Below are 9,826 nucleotides of genomic sequence, written 5' to 3'. Positions count from 1 at the left end.
CTGTGACTCTTCCATGCCTATTACACAATTGAGCATTTAATTATACTCTGTCATATACAATGCTTGCTAATTGTTGCCTAGGTCCAGATCTCATCTCCCCGAGGAGACTGCAAAGTCCCTGAAAGCAAGCATCAGGAGTCGTTCTTGCTTCACTGGCTGCCACAAGCTATCATGATGGAATGGTTCACAGGACAAGGTATTGAGGGTGACCTCCAGCCAACAGCAAACAAGGAACTGAAGCCCTCAGTGCAACAAGCCTCTAGGAACTAAATGCTGCCAACAACCACATCCCTTTCCAGTCCAAACTTCAAATGCGATCCCAGCCCTGGATGATACCTCAGTTGCAACCAATCCATGACTGAATTTCTGACCCAGAGAAACTGTGAGATAATAAATGTGTTTAGATTTAAGCTGCTCAGTTTTGGGGTAATTTGTTACATAGCAATGGATCACTAAAACTATGAACCTCACTATTAGGTTTCTACCAGGGGCTCCATAAACACTTGTTGAATCAGAGATGTGTGAGAGAGCATTATATTGTTGGTATAGTCTTCAGTGACTTAAGCGTTCGGGGGAATAGTATCACACACCTTGTTATATGAAGGCCAGGAATTTTAAGCGATTATCTGGGTCAGCTACCAACTTCCAAATATGAATGCTGAGGACCAGGGCATCTATTTCTCACCTACCCTTCCATGGTGTCTACCAAATATTAAGAATATTTGTTGAGTTCACACTGGACTCTCTTATAACCATCATCTCGGGTGGCCCAGAGGCTGGTGGTTCAATATTGCCTTTCAATGAGTCCTTACTGTCCATGGAACTAAGTGTAATATCTTAGCCTCATGTTCAAGCTCTCTCACAACTGAACCCAAACTACCTCCCCAGCTTTGTCCCTCACCACACAGCTTTCTCAGCCCCATAGTAGACAGAGCTATTCTTCAAAAACACAAATCTGACCATAACCTTCCTGTGCTTAAAACTATCCAATGAGGCATGGCTGACTACTGTGTAGGCATGGCTGAATACTGTGTTCTTTTTGTCAGTAGTTTACACAGCCAGACACCAGGCAAAAGTAAAGTTTTCCCTTTAAAATGGTATGATGGTATGCTAAGTTTTTTCATAGCATGCTGTTGTTAAAAAGAGGATACAAATGAAGTAAAAAAGGAAGAAAAAAAAAAAAAACAACTATCCAATGGCTTCCTATTACTCTTAGAACAAAGACTCAGCACAGCCTTGCTCCTACCCACAGCTGCAGGCTTAACTTGGACTACCTTTATCTGGATTCTCTCCTCTCCAGCCACAGTGTCCTGCCTTCAGTTCCTGGTACCAGTTATGTTCTGCACTGCCACAAAGCCTTCAAAGATGTAACCCTTTTGTCACCTGGTCAGCTCCTACTCGGGCTTCCCAGGTGGCGCTAGTGGTAAAGAACGTGCCTGCCAATGCAGGAGACATAAGAGACTCAGGCTTGATCCCTGGGTTGGGAAGATGCCCTGGAGGAGGGCATGGCAACCCACTCCAGTATTCTTGCCTGGAGAATCCCATGGACAGAGGAGCCTGGCGGGCTATAGTCCATGGGGTCCCAAAGAGTCAGACACGACTGAAGTGACTTGCATGCATGCACAGCTCCGACCCATCCTTCAATTCTCCCCATAGTGTGACTCACTCAGGAAGGCATTTGCTAACTTTCCTAGCCAAGTCAAGCACTTCATTCTCAGCTCCCAGGGTATCATGTACCTCTCCTTTCTAAGACTTGACATATTTATTTGTGTCACTTAATAATGTTACTCTCTCAATCACTGTCATGTCAGCTCCATAAGGATAGGCCTTTGTCTGCCTTGTTCTGCTGTATCCTCAGCACTTGGCATGCAGTGTGTACTGAATATGTATTTTCAAAATAAAAGTTTTCATGTTGATGTATGGCAAAACCAATACAATGCTGTAAAGTAATCAGCCTCCAATTAAAATACATAAATTTATATTTTAAAAAAAGTTGAATGGAAGTCATTTCTCTTCTTTAAGCTTCACTTTCCTGCTCCATCTAAAAAACAATAATATTCTACTGTCTTTTCCAGTTCTGACTAGTTTGTGATTTCAAGTTGGGGTACCATTCTCACCTTTTCACCTCTAACTCCTGAGGTGGCAACCTTTCTGGATCACTGCACTTCATCTGCTGAGCCTCCTGAAATAAAGCACACTTTGGTCCACTTTTCTAGCTCCTGAAACAATATATTAAATTTCAGGAGCAATATCAGAGAGAGAAAAAAGGTTTCTCTTTTGAAATCCAAAGAAAATCCAATGAAATTTAAAAAAATTACAAATGGATAAAAATGTATGAGTCGTTTGTTCATTTGGTTGTTTATTTAAATCTGATTGTGCCTAAGGGGCTGCCCACAGCTCTTCTAAGGTGAAAAGCTACTTGTGAGTTCAGCCTCATGTTCTGAGGACTTTAGCCCAGTGGATACTCAGTAATTACACTTATCACTCTCTTCTGGAGGGCATCACTGAGAACAGAGCTTCAAATGAAAGCAGAAATGCAGCTTTTGGTCATAAATTCCCATAATGTCATGCCTGATAATACCTAAGAGATAATCTTCTTGAACCTCTTCCCTTTACAGATAGGGTAACTGAAGACTAGAAACATGAGCAACTGCCCAAAGCCACAAAGCTAGTGAGTTCAACTACCAAACAGATTTCAATGCAGAGAAGGGACTAAAAAAAACCAAGATCCTTGATCCCCAATTTCTTTACTCAGTGTCATTTCTTGTTTCTCTCTCTCTCTGACTCTGTCCCTCTCTCTCACTCTTCCTCTCCAATCATTATGAAAAATCTGCTCATTTTCTTCTGAATCTCTTCCCACCTCTCAATAAGCATTTCATTATATGTCTTGCATTTAAGTACATTTTAATCAAATGAATGCCGAAGAGAAACAAAGGTCTCAAGACTAAATGTCTGACTATTGTGATGAGAAAATTGTCAAGTGCAATGAACCCTTGACATTCAGGAAGGGCATCCAGAATACTTCATCTCTAACCCCCCTCCAATTCACAAATTCCACAATTATATAATTGGCATATGATTTCCTCCATAAAACTTCTATTTTTCTCCTAAGGACCACTGCATTGTTACTAAGCCAATTGCTCTATCACATCAGCCTTGAAGTGTGTGCAATTCAAATTTATGCCTCAGCAAAATTACAAATTACTACATGTCATGGGTCTTTAAGACCCACTCATAAATAGTTGATGCTATATGAATGTTATATCAAAAACTGTGCAGGGTCTACTGATTCTTTAAAGAGACAGCCTCACCAAACCTGAATATGTATTTGAGTCACAGGTCTCAATTTAAGGCAGAGACTACATTATGCCAACATGAAATCTGTAAAACTACTGGTTCATGACTCAAATTAAAAGCAGAGAATATGTTAAGTGGGCCTAGAAATAGAAGAAAAAGGAAAGTCAGATCTATCCTGATCATGGACGAGCTTTGTGTCTCCCTCTTGCCTGGGTACTGGAGTCTATTTTGACTGCAGCTCTGAATGGGGCATTTGTGCCCAGCCTGGCACTATGCTATGCTGTGGGAATTTACAAAGAAATGTGTAACTAGTTCTGTGCTCTTGAAGGGCTTCAAGTGAAGCTGGGGATTCCAGGCAAGTTCACTGGAAATGGGTAAACAACAATGCAAGGGAAGAAATGATATTTAACAGCGTTTAGTGGAAAAGAAATGCATTTGAGCAAGGAAAGATGAGGTGGGCTGAGGTAGCCTTGGAGGAGTCTTCAGAGGACTCGAAAGATAGACTAGGCTTTGGCTGCAGATATTCTAATCATCAAAGGATACTTTGCCTATTTCAGATTTTATTTTCTGACCTCTTTGGAAGGGAGAAGAATCCCCAGTGCCACACAACACAGGAATTTCTACATAGTGGGGGCTCAATAAGCCCCTATTTTGGGAAAATGTCATTGAAGTACAACCTTCATACAGAAACATGCACAAATCATAAGTGTTCAGTTTGATGAATTTTCAAAAATTGAATATGTTCTTGTAACCAACACCTAGATCAAGAAATACAACTTGACTGGCCCTCCAGAAGCCCCTCCAGTTCCCCCTCCCAGTCACTATTCCCCAAGATTCAAGAGTTTAGTTTTGCCTGGCTTTAAACTTTATATAAATGGAACCTTGCAGCACAGTAGTATTTTTGCCTCTGTTCTTCCACTTATGTTATGTTTGTAAGATCCATTCTGTTACTGCATGCAACTGTGCATATAGACCTTTCTGGAAGCAGTTAGATGGTTCATGATGGATGCACATAGTTACCGTGTATCAGGAACACACGAAATCATCCATTCACTGTTTCTGGGAACAATCGAATGGAATAGATATTCAATAGTGAAGAGAGGAAGTGGATGAAGAAATAGACTGGGCCTCTACAGCCAGGTTCTTAAGGGAAATTGGCTCCCAGGAATTAGGTGAAAGGCAAAAGGGATAAGAGGCCTGACTGGCGGATCTGATTGAGATTAACATAAACCATTAGGTTAACCCAGAGACAAATAGGAGTGGCACTTGAAATTTACATAAATGCTACACTCAGCTGTAATCAAAGACCTGTAAGAAGAAAAGAACTAAGAAAAAGAGTTGTAACCTGAATTGAAAAGAAACGATGATGGGCCTAAACTGTCTTTATCTGATGGGAAAGCAGGGAGATTTGGGGAAAGATTTTGTCTAAGTTGGTATTGAGGTAACCCATGGGTGTTGAGACTTAATGCCCACTCTTCAGCGGAGGAAGGATAAATGAATGTGCTCTGACTTTATCCTTGCAAACCATCCCATCTCCTCTGGTTCCCCAGCTTTTCTGAACCTTCCTACAATGCGCCAAGCCCAGGGCTAGGTGTACAGTGGTAAACCGACTCAGCCTCTGTCCTTATGGAGCTCACAGCCACCACTTAACACTGTGCTACAGCAATTTGTCACATGCGTGAACCACACAGCATCCCTCTGGAAGGTTTCTTCACCAAAATAAAAAGTTGCCCCAGTCACCCTCAGCAGTCCTCTCCACTCCAATCCTACACAGGGAACATAGTCCATGCAGGGATTTATACATAATTGAAACCATTCTGCGCTACCCATCCTGTGCCTCAGGAGCAAGGGACATTTCAACAGTGACACTGAAATGTTCAGGACCTCTAAGAGGCCTGAGAAGAAAGACAACATATGACAGTTCCTGATTCCAGATAGCCTGTAGATGGGAAATCACAATTCCAAAGAGAGTTCCTCCTTGGTGACTTTGAGTATCTTCTTCCCTGGCCCTCTGCCCCAGCACATACCCAAATCCTGGGGCCACGGGTTCCTAGTCTCTCCTCTGTCTCCCTCTGCTTGGGCATAATGACATGATGTGACTGGGCCTAAGGGCCATGGCTCCCTACTTGAGGAAAACTACAGCAAGTTGTTTGGGATTTATCACCCGAAACAGGCCTCTGTTTGAGTTCTTCAGAAGCATGTGTAGGCTGGGACTATTTCTGAAGGCGATTGCGACCAGTGGGCAACACCATGACAATAGAAGCTGCCATTTTTTTTTTTTTTTTGGTATCAAGTACCTTGTATAATTGCAAAATTATGGAATATTATGAGTCAGACTCTGTCTAAAGGTTTGACTTCTATTAACTTAGTCCTCCCTGGTGGCTCAGATGGTAAAGAATCTATCTGCTTGCAATTCAAGAGACCTGGGTTCGATCTGGGTTGGGAAGATCCCCTGGAGAAGGAAATGGCAACCCACTCCTGTATTCTTGTCTGGAGAATCTCATGGACAGAGGATACTGGCAGGCTACAGTCCATGGGGTCACAAAGAATCAGACACTACTGAAGCAACTTAGCATGCATGCATGACCTGGACAAGACTTCTAGCCTCAAGTTTTCACCACTTTGTCCCTTCCTCACTCAACCATGGGGACTGAGGTCAACGTGTTCCAAGACAAAGATGAGAGATTCAAATTGTGAACTGATTTCCTGAGAGATGGGGGGAAGGGGATCCTTTTTTTTTTTTTTTGCCATTCACTTAAATTATATATGTATTTTCTTTTTAAAAAACTGTTATTGGGGTATAACTGCTTAACAATGTTGTGTTAGTTTTTACTGTACAGCAAAGTGAATCAGCCACACATATACATATATCCCCCTCTTTTTGAACTTCTTTCCCATTCAGGTCACCACAGTTCAATGAGTAGAGTTCCTTGTGCTATATAGTAGGTTCTCATTAGTTATCTTATACATAGTATCAATAGCGTATATACATCCATCCCAATTCCCAATTCCTCCAACCTCCCAACATTTTTATATTATCATAAGAACATATGGCATAGTGGTTAAAAGCACAAGAACGAGAGTACAATTAGTCTGGTCTTAAACCTCCATTTCTGTCACTTACCAGCCATATGACTTTTAGAAAAGTCATTTAATCTCTCTGAGCCTCGGCTTTCTCATCTGTAAAATGAAGATAATAGTTCCTGCCATGCGTGGGTTTAGAGGGTTATTGAAGTAAGAACTCACAAAAGCCATTCACTGCAGTATCTGGCTAAAGCAAAATGTCTAATAACTGGCTGCTATATTACTTTTAGTTCTTCTTGTCACGTCTCTTGTTTCTCCCACCCAGGCACAAGGTACTACTAAGTCACTTCAGTTGTGTCCGACTCTGTGCGACCCCATAGACGGCAGCCCACTGGGCTCCCCCATCCCTGGGATTCTCCAGGCAAGAACACTGGAGTGGGTTGCCATTTCCTTCTCCAATGCATGAAAGTGAAAAGTGAACGTGAAGTTGCTCAGTGGTGCCCGACTCTTAGCGACCCCATGGACTGCAGCCTACCAGGCTCCTCCATCCATGGGATTTTCCAGGCAAGAGTACTGGAGTGGGGTGCCATTGCCTTCTCCAGGCACAAGGTACACCCAGGGTCTAATCTACAGTCCGAGGGCTAGACGTGCCAGTTTGCATTTGAAAGGACATGTATGTAGAGAGGTCATCAAGGTCATCAAGATGCACACAAGGAGGCAGGATGCCCAGACAGACCAAGGCCACTTGCAATTGCAGTGATTTTTCCAAATCTAAATTCATTTTCACATACACTAGTTGGCAAATGAAGACTTTTCTAAAACTCTAAACCAACTTTTATTTTTGTAAATGAAAAGATCTTGAAGTGTTTTATAGTTCGTGAGAGCAAAATGTTTCCCTGGTCTTTAAGGGTAAATCCCATGGGCGGAGGAGCCTGGTCGGCTGCAGTCCATGTGGTCGCTAAGAGTCGGGCACCACTGAGCAACTTCACGTTCACTTTTCACTTTCATGCATTGGAGAAGGAAATGGCAACCCACTCCAGTGTTCTTGCCTGGAGAATCCCAGGGATGGGGGAGCCCAGTGGGCTGCCGTCTATGGGGTTGCACAGAGTCGGACACGACTGAAGCGACTTAGCAGCAGCAGCAAAATGATGAATGATTATACATACAGCCAGCTGAAGACTGCCCTTTAGGTTCCTAAGATAATCTCTTCCCAGAAACAATTTATGTTGAGTGTTTGATAGCTTCATGGGTACAGAAGCAATACTACTTCCTTGCTGCCTTAAATAAAGTGAGTTTAAAGTAAGCAAGAGGGGTCCAGGTAGGCCAGGGGTTGCTGTAGCTGACCATCCCGTAGGTTCCAGCAGCTGTAAACTGGAGCGATTTAGGTTTGTTTTGCAGCAATCAAAGGTGGTTTTGTGCAGTCCTGTTCATCTCTTGCCACTTCTCCGGGGATGAGAGTAGAGCTATGGACTGACCGTACTTCTAAAAACCTCGTATCTTTTTATAGCACCAGCCAGAAAGCTATTGCCTTTTCTCCCTGACTTTCTGTACCAGAGTTCTGATTACCACTCAGGACTGAGCTAGGAATCAAACATTATTACTGATAATAATAATAATCTGCAAATGCTGCTTACTGTGCTGGGCACTGTGGAAAACAGTTTACCTGCATTAGCCTACTTAATGTTCACAACAACCCCATGGGTTTGGTCCCTGTGATGACCCTTCATTTTATAGATGAAGCCTGGAGAGGCTAAGTAACTTCTGAAGTTCTCCCTGATCAGAAAGGGCAGAGCTAAGGCTGGAACCCAGCTTATTTTGACCTGAGAAAGAGTGATACTTTCTTTGAAAAGAAAAAGAACTCTCTGGCTTCTCTGGATTGCTGCCATTTTGGAAGCGAGTCAACTTGTGTATGCATACCGTAGCACTGAGTTGCCATTCTCAGAATCTCTCAGCAGCTCCTACTGGAAACAGAATTTGGAGAGGGAACCTCCAAAACCTAAATGTTACGGAGAATAAAAATGGAATGGTTTTATAATACTTTAACAAACAAAGCAGCATTTATACATGTCATGTTTCTGTTGTTTCAATACTAAATTTTAAAAAGATCTTTGAGAAATAAAACAAATTATTTTTTAAAGTATAAGACCAGAAAGCACACACATAATGATTATAGAAACACAAAAGTGTTTCCATGGAAGAGAAATTTTAAATGAATTTCAATGAAGTGAAAAAAACCAGAACACTGAATGCTTTTATTGGAAATGAGCTACACTTGAAGAATTACTTTGCAAGCCCCTGAATTTCAAGTTCTAATAGCTGTCAGATAGCATTGTCATATTGTGGAGGAAAATGTGCTCACTTTCTGCAGATGGGCCTATTTCTGGCACTTACTAGCTGAAAATTCACTTGTAAAGAATTAGGTAAAGGATAATATGAAAGGCCTCGGGATTCAGGAAGTACTTTCTCCTGGATTTCATTAAATCTAATGAGTCAGATCAGTTTGGAGGCTTCAAATTTTGTGTATAGTATCTTTTAAAGGAATATTTATTGGATCACTAATTAAAAAAAAAAAAAATTTCTGTCTCCTGTACATCTCCAAAAAAGCTCTTAAAAATAGAATCAAATCCTTTTCTAAAGCATGCCTTTGCTGGCCACTTTGCTTGCCACCAAATGGTTGGCTGGAGCTCACTTGAAAATCCCAGTGAGCAGCCATACTGAGGTTTTTCTGTCTTAAACCACAAGTCTGACAAGGAAATCATCATAGCCTCTACATCCCAAGTCAGTCTGAAAATGTCATGGCTTTCATGAGAACTCAAGTTGACTTAGCACCTACTATTAATACATGCAAGACACACTATACTATGTGCTGGAAAGGGCACAAAGATGACTAATGCCTAGTCGTTGCTCTCAAGGAGATTTGTCATCTAGTGAAGACAAATAGAATCCAGGAACCAGGAACCAAACACCTCAGACAAGTCTCTCTGAACCACCATTTTCTATCCATAGATAGCATGATACCAGGTAATATTTTCTGATTCTGTGACTGTGGATACCCTCAGAATAATACAGATCTTAACTGCTGGAAAAGTTCAGAGAGGAAAGGCTACTGTACATGAAGACATTCTACAACCCCATCCCCTCCACCCCCAAACACAGACATGGCATTGTGCTGACTGGCATTTTAAATTACTAAATTATTTCTGAGGGAAAAGTTTGGAAAATTGAAAAGGTACTTTTCAGGCTGTAGTCACAAGGAAGCAGGCACCTCACGTGACTGTCCCATACTCTGAGTAACTGAGTCCAGGTTGGAGTAAGCAGTCCATAGAGGTTATATCTACAAAATCAGAATCATCTCACAAATACAGAACATCATCTCAATATATTTTTATCCAGAGTTGTCTTGGATCTTGCAGATGTAGCCTCCAGATCAAATAAGCAAAATGCATATTTTCATGTTTCTGTTCAATTAGGAGTAAGGTTTGCAATTCTTAAGTCTAATGGAATT

The 9,826-nt window shown here is 41.7% G+C and overlaps 1 non-coding gene across 1 annotated transcript; it reads left to right on the top strand.

The window, feature by feature from the left end:
* Positions 1–1,015: 1,015 nt before the first annotated feature.
* LOC128070671 (small nucleolar RNA SNORA15) lies at positions 1,016–1,155 on the top strand. Its single transcript, XR_008201645.1, has one exon. It is a non-coding gene; the product is annotated as a small nucleolar RNA SNORA15 (small nucleolar RNA).
* Positions 1,156–9,826: the final 8,671 nt, after the last annotated feature.

Source organism: Budorcas taxicolor, chromosome X (assembly GCF_023091745.1).
Source record: "Budorcas taxicolor isolate Tak-1 chromosome X, Takin1.1, whole genome shotgun sequence".
In the NCBI taxonomy this organism is placed as follows: Eukaryota; Metazoa; Chordata; class Mammalia; order Artiodactyla; family Bovidae; genus Budorcas; species Budorcas taxicolor.
Note: the sequence above shows the minus strand (reverse complement) of the source record. Positions and strands in the feature narration are given on the sequence as shown.